Source organism: Pholcus phalangioides, unplaced genomic scaffold (genome assembly GCF_987345545.1).
Source record: "Pholcus phalangioides strain wild (caught in Gottingen) unplaced genomic scaffold, Ppha-v1.0 ptg000015l_1, whole genome shotgun sequence".
Taxonomy (NCBI): domain Eukaryota; kingdom Metazoa; phylum Arthropoda; class Arachnida; order Araneae; family Pholcidae; genus Pholcus; species Pholcus phalangioides.
This window is the reverse complement of record NW_028301608.1, coordinates 101,086,058-101,102,595: the sequence shown is the minus strand read 5'-3', so window position 1 is coordinate 101,102,595 and position 16,538 is coordinate 101,086,058.

Below are 16,538 nucleotides of genomic sequence, written 5' to 3'. Positions count from 1 at the left end.
CGGAAATTACATAATTCTGTCCCCGAAAATCCCGGTAGTTCACAATTAAGAAATTTATTCAATTCAAAAAAAAAATGTAGTATAAAGCATTAAATTTCTGAATCATTTATGAAGTTTCCCTTCAACTTATTCGCAGTATGAGTAACGGAAAATTCAATTATTTATCTTCACGGCAACTTCCTCTCTCGTGTCTCATATTTGAATATATCTAATTAAAATGGACTTGTTTTTCCTGTTCTTTCCGGTACACAGTCTCACTTTCAAAAGATGAGACGCGACATTTTAAAGTCATCCATTCGTAAGACATATATTCAGTTTATACTCAGATCTAAATAAATATTATTTTCTCATTAATTTTTTCCCGTATTTCACACCCGTTTATTACTAAACTATCCTATCAAATTATAATTAAGTTTATGCATGCGTGTATCAGTATTGTTGCAGAGCGTTTACGCCAGGTCTCCGTTGGCGTCTTTCTGGTCATCGCCAATAGAACGTCGAGCCAGCACCATCTACAGCAGAAGACCACCGCGCGAAGCTGTGACGTCACTGAAGGAGCCCATTTTACATACAGCCATTGAATATAGCAGGCCGACGCATGCTATAACTTCACCTTTTTTTTGCAATACATCCAATGACTAGGTGAAATGGACTTTTTCAGTGACGTCACGAACTTCGCGCGGAGGCTTTCTGTTATGGATGGTGTTGGCCAAGTTCTCTCAAAGAAAGAGTGATTGGGAAACACTTGTGTTTGAGAAGCTGACGAGAGAGCAACGATTTTCCTTTCTCTTCTGGTTCTCGTCATTGAGGAGAGAGGTCAGCTCGACATTTCTTTTTTTTCGGTCCTCTGTAAAGTTAAAACGTAATATAATCATGTAATTTGATAATTTGATAATCAGTGTTATATATATATATATATATGAATTGGGAAAGTAAAAAAAAATATCCTAGAAATCATTAAGCATCCCCTCTAATACATTGAGTGGAGTTACTGGTGTTTGAGACTTATTGCCATCGGAATGAGAGGGGATTCGGAAAACTTTGCAGCACCCATGCCGATCCCGGGGCCGCCATCATCCATAATCTCTAAGTAACTAAAGGAATATGGCATCGGTATCTGAGTTCATCTCTTCATGACCTGGTACCTCCATCACGCGACTTACCCTTGACCATCAGTCTCCGCTCCGCAGGACGATAGAAATGGCCCTACTTGTAGGCTTCAAGTTATCGTGAATGAAATCTCTACCATACTATGCCCTGATGTAATGGACCTACTCCATGTAGTTATAGAAATCTGCTCAAACAGTCGTCTAAATCTTCGAACTCTAATGTATTGAAATCATCCAGTTCATATTATGATAAGAGACTTATATAATTATTAAATAATACACTTTAAAACTGTAAATTTTAAAGAGCTCCAAATTCTCGCGTGGTTATCATAACCATATACTCTAAATTGTTATTTGAAGGATAGGATGCAATCAGCTTTCGAAATTATTGGTAGTCGGTTGGTCCGAGACCACTGATTAAACAATCGGACTACAGACAATGAGATTGTTGTGGTCCTCGAGACTAGAAACGAAAACCTTCGCCCACTACTGGGATGATACACTGATCGCTGAAGAATCTTTATGGGAGAATCACCGATACGCGCCGAACGATTGACGACAGTTCTGATTGTTTTCTATGACTTATTGCCTCCTTTGGTGGTACATCACACACTTATTCTTCTAAATGATACAATATATTATTTGTAATATATTAAAAGTAGTACTTGTAATATATATTAATGATAGTTGTAATATATTTAGGAGAAAATGACTTATTATTCAGAGCAGATTCGTTTAGCGAAACATTCATGATGCCCGTGGGCCAGTATATAGGGCCAGTGGCTTTTACTTTTCAATTCTGACGCTGATTCAATATAACGTTTTAAAATTTCTTTCCTTGTCTCATTTCCTGAATTTGTTTATTGTGTTTTTAAATGAATAACGTCTCATTAGCTGTCCTCATATATGATCACGAGCCCCATACCTCCGTAAGTATAAGTTAAAACCCTCAACATTATGTCCCTTTTAAAAGATTCGAATATCATTCTGATATCAAATTTAAAGCGACCTTAAAATAATGGTCTCTGGGAACAAAAACTCAAACCCAATTTTTTACGTGACTGGCACTAATAAAATTGCTATAAAAAATATATAATTTATCTCTATAACATGCAATTTTCACATATCTTCAATACATTTGAGTATATTTATGTAATCAATTTGCTCACAAATCTTTGTGATTTTAAATTAACGAAACGTGAAGATCGATAAAAATTATATATATTCGATGCTGCTTATTATAATCAGTGATAATGTTATCGTTCGTGTATTGTTATCGCATTGGCAAGGAACGGAGCAAACGAATATCATAGCATGGGAAAAAATTCGTGAAAAACTATCAGGACTTCGGATAATATTTTTGTTTTTTGCTCATTCTGAAGCTATGATTTAGTTAAACTTATTTTTTCCCTGTCAGTTACCGTTATCTCTCTGCTATGTAGGAGGTTAGAAGGTGTTCTTCTTCACCCTCCTAGGAAAACTAATTCGATCGTCATCGAATGTTGGTTTGTGTTTCCACTTGTTGATAAATATAAAGAAAGCCAACGTTACAAGACTGATAATAAATAAAAAATATTTTTATCTATAAATTCTTCACACGAATTTCAATTTTATTTAATTTTTTGACAAAATACGTGTAGTGCACGTATCAGAAAATTCCCTTGGTCGCTTATTCTATCACCGACTAACTAGGTTACTCACTCTGTTGCATGTTCAAACACCTGGTTGTTCACTCGGTCTTTTGCTCACTTACTAAGTCACTCACTCTGTTACTCCCCGACTAAGTCGGTCATTTTATCACCCACTCATTAGGTCGCCATTCTGTCATATACTCAATCGCCAGGTCACGCACTTACTCACTAGGTTACTCATTCTGTCATTCGCTTACTTCCTAGATCACTGTCTACAACTGGGTCGCTCAATATGGCACCCGTACACTCATTCACTAGCTCGCCCACTTGCTCACTATGCCACTTACTCTATTTCTAGGTCGCTCACTCTATTATTCGCTCACTCACTAGTTTGCTCACTCAACAACACCAGCTGCTCTGTTGCTCACTTGACTCACTCACTCAGTCATTTCTCGCTCGTTGACTTGTGTCAAACTGTTTTCGGTGAATCGTTAGTCAGAGAATTTTCTTAGTGGTTAATGTTCAATCGATTAATTGGTGGTCGGTGATTTGCGTGGCGGTGTAATTGTTGGCGTTGAATTTTCCTTAAATCGTACGTATCACGTACGCGGAGAAACTGATAATTGGTTGAAATTAATTGATAATTACTTATAAAATTACATTCGGGAATTATGCGTAATCGCATGTAAAAGTGATAAATGGAATGAACTTTATAAAACTTACCGAGACGATAGCTGATTACGCATACTAACCGATTATTTAGGTAGGTTTGGCAAATATTGCAAACTTATTACATTTACCAGTGATTACGTATAAGCCTAAACCCTAGATAGAATCTGCAAATGTGATGGATATGACGTCATTACATAGAATATTTATTCAAGATCAAAAACTCAAATTATTATCCTGATAATTTTGTAATACTTCATAATTATCGGGAATGAAAGTGATTGATCTCATAAGAATCAAACAAAATAATCATTTCTGTTATTTTTCTTCATATTCAACAGAGTGTAGTGACAGTCGATATTTCATAAACCATGTTTGAAGCAAAAGTGTTTCCTTTCGTATTTCTCTTCGAATTTGTGTATAAATATTTACGCATTTAAACAATTTCCTCTGACAGCAGCGAAATTGAGGTTCTCTTCTTGGTAATGACGATTATTATGTCGGAGAAAAATCCTTGTAATTCCACACGCGAAACGAGGAGGTTCTCGGAAATAACGGGCTTCTTTTTCGGTGTACGAACCGCTTTCATTGCGAATAAAAATACGAAAAAAAAGAAGGTGCAGGAACTTGCAATGGGAACACAAGACGTGTAACTCTGATGTGTTCTGTCACGAACTACAACTTTTCCGTGGGCTTTTATCTTGCCACTTACGCGCAACTGAGGAAACGTTTGCCGGATTTTTCCAGAAACTTTTACTTTATTCCATGAAGATTTGTCTTCTTATACTTCTCCTTGAGAGCCCGCTTTCTTTTTACTTTACTTGCCCTCGCAAACATATCCATTTTATCTTACCGCGCAACTAGAATTCTAGATCAAATAGTGTTTGCATTATTCAACAGCATATCATTTCTCACTTATCATTTTTTCCCCCGGTTGAATTACGTATAAAGCAATGAGAAAAGTCATTGAAAGCGACGATACTTTCAAAAATGTATCTAAAAGTTGTCCTTGGCTGTTCGAGAAATTTAATTCATTTTTTGTGAATTTGCTTTTTGGAAACATAGAATTAGTACTATTTTAAGGTAAAGGGCATATGTATGTTATGTGGTAAATGTGATAAATCCGTTTAATGATAACACCGATTATTACTTACTCATAATAACTGAGCATTTCGGTAAGTTTGGTAAATTTCCCTAAATTAATCACTTTCGCCGATGATCATGTACCACAAGCTCGTTGGTAAATTTGATGAATTTCTCTAAATTAATAATTTTACCGATGATTGCGCGTAGTACGCAAGCGTTAATTTAATAATTAATAATAATAATTTAATATAATAATTAAATAATAATTTAAATAAGTAATGAAAAATTATCACTTTTACCGGAGATTATGGATAATACCCAAGCATTGTATCGTTGGTAAATATGATAAACCGCACTATATGATGATTATTAATACAGCCAAATCATGTCTTTAACGAATATCGTTATAGCGAAAATCTCGTTGTAACGGAAACTTTTCCAATCCTTAAATAAGTTTACATAAGGACAATGTATTGCGGATTCCGATATTACACGAAATGAAAAATCTGTTATAACAAATTCAAAAACGAGTTTCTGAAAATCAACAAAATATTACAGAACATTAAAAAAAGAATAATAATATTCCCGTAAAATTGGTTTCAGAGAATTGACTTGCTGAATTGTTGGGGAAGAACGGTTGTTCGTGTATGGCTTTTGGGGATGCAGCAAAAAAATTTAACCAATACGGTTCGTCAAAAACAAATAAAATCTGTGGTAAGAGCCAGTGCTACACGTTAGGAATGTTTCATATTTCTTCTGTTTCAAAATGGGTGGCCTCGAAGGAAACTGTTTTCGGTTAAAGAAAAACTTGATTATTTCTGAAGTTGATGCTGGAGTAAATAAATACAATGTGGCATTAAAATACGGCATCTCTTCACCTACTCTTTCAATATTTTCGAAAAATCGAATTAAATTGGAATTTCAAATTTAAACAAAAAAAACAGGATTTCATAGAAGAAAATATACTTGACTTTCAAATTTTTAAGAGGCGGATGTTGCTGTCTTCACGGGACATTCCTTCAAGACATTTTCCAGAAAACAACATGGTTTCGGGGCATTTATGCTCAAAATGGTTACCAACCCAATTCATACGAGAAAAGACTGAAATGTTCATGTTCTATTGGACGTGAAATCTTTCAAGTGTTGCACGCATTTGAGTATGGGTATAGTTTAGAGAAATTTGTTGTTTCATCGTATTCCACAATACTTGTAAAAGAAAAAAAAACAATATTGTTCGGAATGCGAGAGAATTTCATTTAAATAAGAAAACGATTATATTCTTGAAATATGTTAAGTAAATAAAACTTCCCAAAAAAACCATGGCTAAGTGATTTTAGTTGCTTTGAATTATTTCTGAAATTTAACTACATTCTAGCCATGTAGGTTAGAATGTAGTCGAGCACCTCACCAATGTACCACTCGGGCCCCCAATGTATTAGCTAGACAATATTGTTTCAAACTCTAGCATGGCAACAGTGACCCTAACCTGTTAGCAAAACAATAATTTTTCTAAACTATTTAGTTGAAAAACAATGTTTCTGAATTCTCAAGTAAATAAACAATGTTCTAAAAGCTTTCGCAAAACAACCATGTTTCTCAAATCTTTTACAAAACATTAATATTTCTAAATTATTTTACAAAGCAACAATGTTTCTAAACTCTCTGGAAAGACAACAATGTTTCTAAACTGTCTGGAAAGACAACAATGTTTCTAAACTGTCTGGAAAGACAACAATGTTTCTAAACTGCTAGTAAAACGACAATGTTTCTAATATCTCTAGCGAAAAAGACAAATTTTAACTTTTTGACGTTGTTAAACTCGTTAGCAAGGCATAGCTATGTCAAATCCCCAATTCAATTGAAGACTACATCGGTATTTTTTTTTCGTCTATCTGAATTAATGTATGAAAACACAAATACTTTCAGCGGTTTATCAAGATCACGACATTTTTAATGAACATCGTGACGTGCGTAAAAAAGAAAAGAAAACGATTGAAATAAAAAAATACTAGAAAAAATAAATCTATTGATTTTGAAAATACATTGCAAGAACATTCGGCTGTATCCAAAACAGAAATTCAAAATGGCGCCCATGACCAGAATAAGTACTTTGAAAAAAATGATCTCAGATAATTTAACTGAATCAAAAAACGATTTACAAAATGTAACATGCCAAATTTTCATTCGTAATGTAGCGAAGAGTAATTTTATAAAAATGAAAAGTTTTCTTTTGTTGACCATGAAATAGGCCAAATCAGATTTCTTCTCTGTTTTTAAAAAACCGAAAAAAAAAGTCTCAAACGACTTTAAAATTTACTCCACCAGAAGAACATTAAAATATTGATTTTACAATTAGAACAGATCGAAAACATGTACAAGCTTACAACGTAGACCTATACATATTCTTTTTTTCTTCAAACCATCATATTCACCCATGCCATAATCAATCAATATTATCTGTCTAAGGCGATTCACGTATCCAAGTGTTTTTTGAGTTCGCTGAAAATATAACTTAGCATTCAAATAATGATTATTCTAATTTTATGGAAGGTTTTTGATCAACCACACTATGGATAACTAACCTTTTATTTATTTTCAAAACTGTAGAAATACCAAAAAAATTCATATTATTGTTTTATACGTAGTCTCAGAATAATGTCGATGTGCAATCCGATTCCATGCAGAGTTTTAAACTTGACGATATTCCAGCCTAATTAAAAGCTTCCTATTTTAGAATTGACAAGTACAGATATTTTGTAATGTTCTTTTCTTTCTCAATAGAACACATTATCTTATATTGGTTAGTTTATACCTGCTGAAAAAAAACAAACAATCATTTTTCATATTAAAAAATATGACACCAAATTTTGAAGGTGTGTTTAGTGATTTCCGCTAAAACTTGCCTCTTCTTACTCAAAATAACTATTTCTTTTTTCAAATTGATTCAGTAACACTGCTCTTGTAAATCTGCGCAACTGACACAATTGCTTAATTAGCACGTTCTCTAAGGTTCCAGGCATAATTACCGTTCAGTCCTGGTGGTAGCAGATAAATGACTAAGAAGTTATACGATTTGCATCTTTAAAATTACACTCACAGTCCCTTAACACACCCATGGCTCCCACGCCAACTTTTAACATCACAAACAAATCGTTGAATCTCGTACACATGTTTTTCTTAATCTCTTTCTACATTAGAATGAACAGTGGACCGACAATTAGTTTGTATTCATAATTCGTATACTTAATAATGATTATGGTTCAATACCGATCATATCTGCCTAAACAAGTTCCATATCTCAACTGATCTGTGAAAATATCTGACTCTTTGAAAATATATACGCCAACCTTTTTCACGATAGCTCCGTTTTTTTTTTTCCTATGAAAACAATTCTATCGTTTACAGTGGTTATCAACTGGTGCTCCGCGGAGCCCTTGGAGCTCCTTGTGCACTCTCCAAGGGCTCCGCGGCCGCTCGAGGAAAATAAAAAGAAACAGTAAAATTAAAAAAAAATAAGTAACAATATTTTTAAATAGTAAAAATAAATCAGTAACTTTGATGAATAATTTAAAACTTGGCCTACGGTGCTCCGCCATAGAAGTTTTTACTTAAAAGGGCTCTGCGGTCATAAAAGGTTGAGAACCGCTGTTATAAACGTTTCAGACCCTGGTATCACAAATGTGTGCGTTGCTTTTTCTTCCATGTAGAATTTTTTCTTTTGACCTCAGGGAGTTGAAGTATTGTGTAAATTGTGAATTAGAAATATGATGAATGTGAAATTTGAAGGCTTTCATCAGAGGGCAGCACTTGAATTGGAACTTTACGGGAGGAAGTGGAGAGTTAAAGATAGCTGACAAGGAAAAGTGTGATTTATTGCATAACATTTAACAATAAAATTTCTGGAAGTATATTTATGTGGAGATGAATATACCCTGCATCTTCTTAGCTTAAAAAATTGAAATGAATTATTTCCTGTAAAAAGAATTGGCTAACATTTATATTTTCAATGCATTTTTTTTAGTACTGAAAATTCAAAAACATTGAAAATTCCAAAAATTGAATACTCGGGGCTGAAACGGATAATCTTAACATCTAAGTTTTCTTCAGTCAATTTGTTACCATAAAGTGTTCTATACAGCTGACATCATTCATGTAGTTAATATAAATTTCACGATAAACTAATGTTATAGCCATTTGTGTAAGCAGAGTGCTTTGCCTGATCAAAGATTGTATACTTTCATGCAGGATTATATGCTTTTAATTCTTGTGGATTGATAGTAAATTCTTCAATACTTTATTGTCTATCGTAGCAAATCTATATACATGTACTTGATAGTGCCTCAAAAAATTACCATATTATTCCTTTCTGAAAGTCTAGAAGATAATAGTAAAATAGTGTAACTATATGATAACCACACTCAATATGGAATTGAGAGGATGCAACTCTGAGAAAAAATATGTTCTTTAAGTAATAATACAAGAATGTTTGGATGTAACATTTGTTTCAATTTTAAAATATGTCCCACTAAGAATTTTCCATTGTGAGGCATCCATCAATTCAACACATTAAAATAATTCAATAAAGCAACTTTTAGGAATTCAATTTGAATTCCTCAGGGTACATTCACTTAATCACGTTAACAACGCCTGATGATGCATCTTATAATACTTTTCTTCAGGAATACAAAATACATATGCTTCCATTTCCCACCAACGTCCTTTCTCAATTCCAGACGCATTAGCGTCACACGGATACAACCGCGGATAGCTTATGTATCACAACAACACGAAATCAGTACCGGAAGCACTACTCCCAGTTCAACCCGGTTACTGAAACATCTAACAATGTCTGTAGGTAAGTGAAACCCCATACATATAATAGGTATAAGGGACAGGTTTTATTTCTGCTCTTTCCCTTTCACAAACCTGCAATGAAAAGTAACCTGAAGCGAATAAACAAATCCTAAGTGAAGTGTGAATTCCGGAAAGAGCCAGGGTCTTAAACGAAACGGAAGTGGCAAAACTTGTTAACGATGTGGCGAATGCTCGCCTAATTAAAGGCTCTGGCGATTGGAAAGCATCGAGGAAAAATAATGCGTGGAATAGTGGAGGTGGGTAACGCGGAAACTCCTCGCAAAGCCAATGACATCCGCGAATTTCCGGTTCCAGCTCCAGAACTCTTCCTTTCCATACATATCAGTGCTCACATACATATACACCAGACTGTAATCAGATGGGACCGGGTAGAGTAAACCGCCTTGGGGAATTCCTCATTTACTGGGGGAAACTAGTTCCTCCCAGACTTTGTATGGGTAAAAGTTTCAGCTGATTCCTTTTCTGCTTCTTCTCCTTTTTTTTTATTATTTTTCCCGGACTGTTATATTCCCAAAGTATTGATGAGATCTCGCTCCAGGAATAGATAGAGGAGGAGAAATATGTATTCAGATCCAGGAAAAGGATGGAAAGCGTGTCTTCGTTATTGGAATCAAATTCTGTGTCGGATGAAATTATCTAAGGGATTGTGTTGAAACTTGGCGGAGTCGGAAATATTCCATTTCCATTCCGTAAGAGTTTCCTCCCAAGAAAAGGGAGGAAACTTTTACTTCATCCGTAAAGAGAGGAAAATATTTTGCACATCATTTGCTCCGAATTTAACGTCGAGCACGTCAACTTCGAAAACTATTCATTCGGAAACTTGCTGATGTTTAAAACCCGCGGCTGTTTTAAAACGTTCGTAAGAATCAAAGTCCGGGTTGGCCATTTCTTTTAAAACCATGCCACAATTGAGATTATTTTCGATGCTCGTGCGGCTCTGATTCTTACTCACAGACCATACGTCTCGTTTTGCAGGACATCTCCGTTAGTACAAAATATTGTTTGGCTGTCCTATTATTTTCGAAAAATTTTAAATTTTTTAATCTTCTCTGAGTTCCGGGTTGTCTTTAAATTTGTTCTCAGTCATAAATTTGGCCATCGAAATGCAGATTTTGTATGGGCATATATATCAATAGAAGTTCACCTTACCTACACCATGTTGGGCATAGACACCGGAACCTGAGGACTCGGAGTACTTGCCACCCTCTCCTCTCATATGCTTTGTAAGAGGACTTTGCCCCCCCCCTCCCCCCACAAATAATTCCTGCATATAACAATGCAATTGTGCTGTACATTGCGTGTGCCCTATGCAGTCAATCCCGAATTTCATATACATGGGATGGACGTCCAGCAGCTATGCCAAAGATGAAAACCAAATAGAAAAGTCATCACACAAAAAGTTACATTTTGAAAAGCGTGTCTACCATACTAAATACAGGTTTGGCAGCCTGCAACACCATCATTCGTCAGAAAAGGGTAGTTTATAAGTTAGAGAGAAATTCTTTCATTTAAAAATGGAATAGCATTTCTTTAATTTTTCAAAGGCGTTCGCATGCCTTTCTAATACCATAGCGTACTACGTATGACACGCGTGCCGCAGGTTGGAAACCCTTCTCACAAGCGATCGTACGCATAAGATGAGATAGGAAACATTCCTTAAGAAAAAGAATCGGTAATAAGTATCGCTAAAATGTATTACGGTGCCCGCCACTTATTAAAAACTCTTATCAAAACTGATTTTTATAACCAACGAATCAAAATTAAAATTTAAGAATAAAAAAATTTTGAAGAACAAAATTTAATTTTAATGGAACTTTGTAACGAAGAATCCGCATTTGTCGCAAAATAGATAATTTATTGCTAATTATTGATCAAACTATCATATACACATTACGGTGTATAAATAGTTATTATACAAATGTTCACGCTTAAAATATGTTCACATTTCTTCATCACGCAAGTTATTATAACCGTCTCATTTGCATATTTCCACCGAAGTCGCTCATACAAGAGCCACCTATCGACAGTTTTTTGAGTTATTTATTTTCCTGTCAAAAAAAGTCCCGTGACCTAGCGATACTAACCCTGAAAACCGTTTTTTTATTTCGGTCAGTTCTGTGGTTTTTCTTCATTTTTAAAGTTTCTACGAACTTTTGCCCACCCTGTATTATATTTGGGCATCGAAACGGAAAAAAAATGCAATAACGATTATCCATATAACTTACAATACAAGTTCAATAAATGCCTTGGTGTGTACGCCTCAGTTTACATTAAAACGAAATAAAACTCATTTTTACTGAAAAAAGAATAAATATATAACTCATATTTCTTCCCTCAAATTTTGGAAACATGTTTACAGAGTACAAACATTGTATATCATTTCTTATTCATATTCCCTACTTCTCTTGTATACTTGTACTCCATTATACTGTGTATCTCCCTAGATACAATATATGTCCTCGTAATACTTTTCTTCCGGGTACATAGATAATACACGTTACTAAAAAACAACAACAACATCATCAGAATAAAACATAGAAACGTAAAACTCTAAATTACAAGAAGAGATAACATATATTTTCATGTTCATACACTTTACATAAAAACAACAGCTTTTGTTTCTAATTTTCTTCTTTCATTTAGAATTCGTAACTCAACGGGAAAAATATTTTTACATCTCGCTAACAATTCCTAGCATTTCACTTCATGTCACGTAGAAATTTAGCATTCAGAAACTTAAAATCAAAAATGGAAGAGGAAGCTACTCGTTAAAAGAGTAACAAACCGTGATATAAAAATAACGGAAAAAATCTTATGGGGATGATTGCTGAAAAAACAAGAACTAACTCATTCGGAAACCATATTGGAAAACAAGATAATTAAATAAGTGCAGTATTACATTTCTCCACATGCAGGAATTTTTCTGTAAGAAAAAATGTCTTGAAATGTGTATTTTGGAAATGAGACAATTGTTGTTTCAGATATTATTTCATTAAAACATTTCTAAATATTTTATACGATGGAAAATTCACTTCCAGCTTGATAAAATTTTTGGAGATGTCTCTCATTGAGAAAAGTGTTATAAATACAGTCAAACGTGTTCTAATTCCAAGTTCAAAGTCACTGGTGAAAAGTTCGAATTATCCAAAATTCGAATTATCAAACTAATCTATTTTAGATCCGTAAAATCACAACAAATTGCTATTCTTCAACATTCTCATAAGATAATAAACATCAGTAATTAAAATTTTATCATCGGTCACAAAAATGTTTCCCGAATTTCAATAATTTAAAATTAAAATAAGTAATCTTAGCTACTGCATCATTCCGCTGTTCCAGAATGTCTTCACCATGTTCAAATCCTGATTTACGGAAACAAAGTTCACATGGTCATCCGTTATGAAACTGTTTCCCAAATTTCGTTTAAAATTCTTATGCTACCAAGGACATACACTTTTATCAACATATTATAAGTTTTGAACTTTTTGTTGCATTCCATACATACGACATAAAGATTCAGATTTTGAAAGACACACCTTGATCTGTAGGCTGAAAAATAAACATAATCTCTAGAAAGTGCACACATTCTCGATGCACTCCAGCTGATCAATGTTAAAATGAGCATCAAAATATCAAAGTGAACATATTAATTATGAAAGGAAGAAGTCTGACTTCTCTCTTGTAGAATTTTTCCAAACTGAATTCGCTCATAGACCAAAATCATTAATTTTTTTCCCTCCAACTTCAAATTGTCCAAAAAATCCGAATCGAACAAGAAATTTTAACATCAAATTAAATAGGAAACTCGAGAGGAGTTCGTAATATTCCGAATTATCCAAAATTCGAAACAATCAAATCCGAATTAACCAAGTTCCGCTTTACGTACAATTGAAATTTAATATCACATACTTAGCCGTTGAGACAAAAATATTGAGAAAAAATTATGATTATAAAATACATTTAAATGCTTCATGACACATAACGCAACAGGAAGCAAGGACCATGCAACTATTATAATCTGAAATCAGTATCAAAATAAATGTTTGTACACAGCGACATGTAACAAAACATAATTCAACTCGAAATATCTGCGATAAAGATTTGAATTATAATTTCATTTTTTAAAATTTATCTTTTTTACCAATATATAAATAGTTCTTATAAAAGAAACATCAGAAAATACGATCAAAGTATTTCATTTCGAACATTCTTAGGATGTTTCCAATAAAATGGTTTTTTTTTAGGCCTCAAGGGATGAATTCCAGGGCTAAGACATCAGATTTCATCATGAATTGCCCCCAAAGACTGCAGTTATCATAAATCGTCAAACATTTTTATATTTCTATAGGGATGTAAAATGTATACGATAACTCTCAGGAATTCTGAATCAAAAGAGGTAAGCACTTATATTTCCTATCAAAGATTATACCGATGCATATCCTGTTTAAATCGCTAGATTATCGTGATTTAATAATTTACATTTGGCTAGATCGTAAAAACATAATAGTATTTCTCTAATATAGAATGCATTCAACTGTGTTCTATCTCTAAAAAGTTCTTTCTGAAGTTCAGAGAGGCTACTAATGCCTCTACTTAAGCGCCTCGCGTCACAGTGCGTGAAATAAGAAAGGCAGGGTCATGTCTTCAGTGGTGTAGATCAGTGATGCGCAATTGTGCTGTCGCAAAAACACTTTTCGGAACGCTTGTTTCGATTTTGATTAGGCGATATAGCCTTGCAAAAATATTCTAATTTGAATATATCATATAAATATTTACTTTGTCTATTAATGTACTTGGTGTCCCTTGTGCAAGATGGAAGTGTAGCGGTGTGTATGGTCCTTGATTTTCGTATACAGGTGGGTTTCGTATACAGGTTAAGAAAGAATCATTCAATTTCAAAATGATTCTGCACTTGAAATCGACCATTAAAAGAAATAGTTACGCAGTACGTAGATGCATTCCCCCCCCCCCCCACTATATTCACATAGGGGGTCATTCAAGTATTACGTCATCATCGATGGGGGGGCATGTTAGGGGGTTTCCGATTTGCTGACTTTTGATGACAAGGGGGGATGGTTTGGATAATGCTTACGTCATCGACCACCCTATATGAAAATATGAGTTAGCATTCAGAGGGGCAGAGCTGAAGACGAAATTTTGCTGACAAGAGGGGAGAGGGGGGGGGTCAGCGTTTTGCTGACTTTTGCTGACAAGGGAGGGGGAGGGGGTAAAAAATGGCTGAAAATTTGCTTACGTAATACTTGAACGGCCCCATATTACTTATCATTCTAGTCTGACTTTTTAATATTTAAGAAATATACAATTTTGAAATCGATTGATTCTCCGTGTAAAAGTACCAACTTGATATCGTCCGCCGCATGCCAGAAGCACGAATGTACAAATTTTTATTTTTTTATCAGCTGTTTGTATACTATGTTTTGATACAAGTAGTTGTCTAAGTTGTGCCTGAAACGCGAATGTAGAACACGTGTTTCAAAAATGCCCTATTGAAACAAACACACGTTACAAAAAATTTAGGAAAATAACTTGCATAGAGTAACATCGGTAGAGTGAACATTCGAACGTCATTTCCCACGTTCTTTTTTTTCCGCGAAGGCACTGCACATTCGTGCTTCTGGCGTGATGGAGCCGATAATATTGATACAAGTAGAATTTGATAAAATCACATTTCATGGTAAATATATTTTTAAATAAAAATGAATTTTTTATGTGGAAATTCTTATTTTGAGAATCTCTCGCGACCCCGCTAGTTCATTGACGTGACCCCCCCCCCCATTGGGTCGCCATCCACGGTTTGCGCACCACTGGTGCAGATGGTAAAATGCTTGACCGGTTTGCTAGGGGTCCTGGGTTTGGGTCTCGGCGGAGACCGGGTGACTTTTCTGTCTGAGTTCACCTTATCATTGTAACCAGAAAATATGTTTCATTTATATCTCGGGCTGAGAAAAAAAAACATCTATCTCTCTAGTCCAGGGTGCTTTTTCAACACATTTTGGCATTGTTAAATTGGAATCATTCCTCTACGATGAACAGTTGATGAGGCAAAAGGCGCATTAAGACTTACAGGACACACTGTATGTATGGAGAGATGTTATTTTCCTGCTCAACAACACATCCAAGAAAGAATAGTTTGTCTCGTGAAATATTGGTTATTGCAGAAGACCAGCATTCGAATCCGGGTGGAGACAATAAACGTTTTCTTTCAAAGTTCATCTGAGCATTGAAATGGCCAGTAAGTATATTCCTTTGGCAAACGTATTATTCTTCTGTTTAGTTTTCAATGAAGAATTCAATTTTCATTGGTAGCAGTATAAGATGTCTTTAGAGCGCATTCAGACTGAACGGCACCTTGAAATGGACAGTGGCAACAATCAGCTAATTGCTCATAAATGACATCTGAGCCACCATCAGATGACAATATGTGTGTAGAGTAAGATGTCCTCTCCACTTGCAAGACAAGATATGCGGAAACTGGGTATGTACAAATATGCTGATATTTTAGAAAGAAAAATTCATCTCTGCCCTCTCTGCAACTCTCGTCATTTAATCTAAGTTAAGCCTATCCCTCACTGTTTACTTCATCGCGTCCGAGAGAGACGCTCATAAAGGCATCCAATAACAATATTATCACTGTTATGATATTCGAGCCTCATTATACATATCTCAGCATTCTAGCATGCCACCGAATGGACAAAACAATGTAGACAGAAATCCAAATCACATGTTCGTTTAATACCGCCGATAAACAATATTAGACACGTGTTCGAACTAATCGAAAACCGAACACGCTTTGCCTCGGACGTAATATCAGAAGCTTTTAGTCCTATGCATTTGCCTAAATACTAATCTCATCAGTGATGAGTCCATTTCGAGATAATATGATGATCCCTTACAGCCCCGTCACTGTATCGTGCGAGCTGTGTGGAATTTCATCTCAGTTTCATACCATTTCTTTGATGATTCCGGTGCAAAATCATGCCATCCATTTATTAAAATCATTTTCTGATCGAAATAAAGATTGATATCACTCCATTGAAATCTTCGTTCAATCATGGATGCACAGTTCTATGGATCCTTTGTGTTATCTAATATTATTACCCTCTTTCCAGGAATCTTCCCACGTCAAGGAAAGTAATCACATCGAATA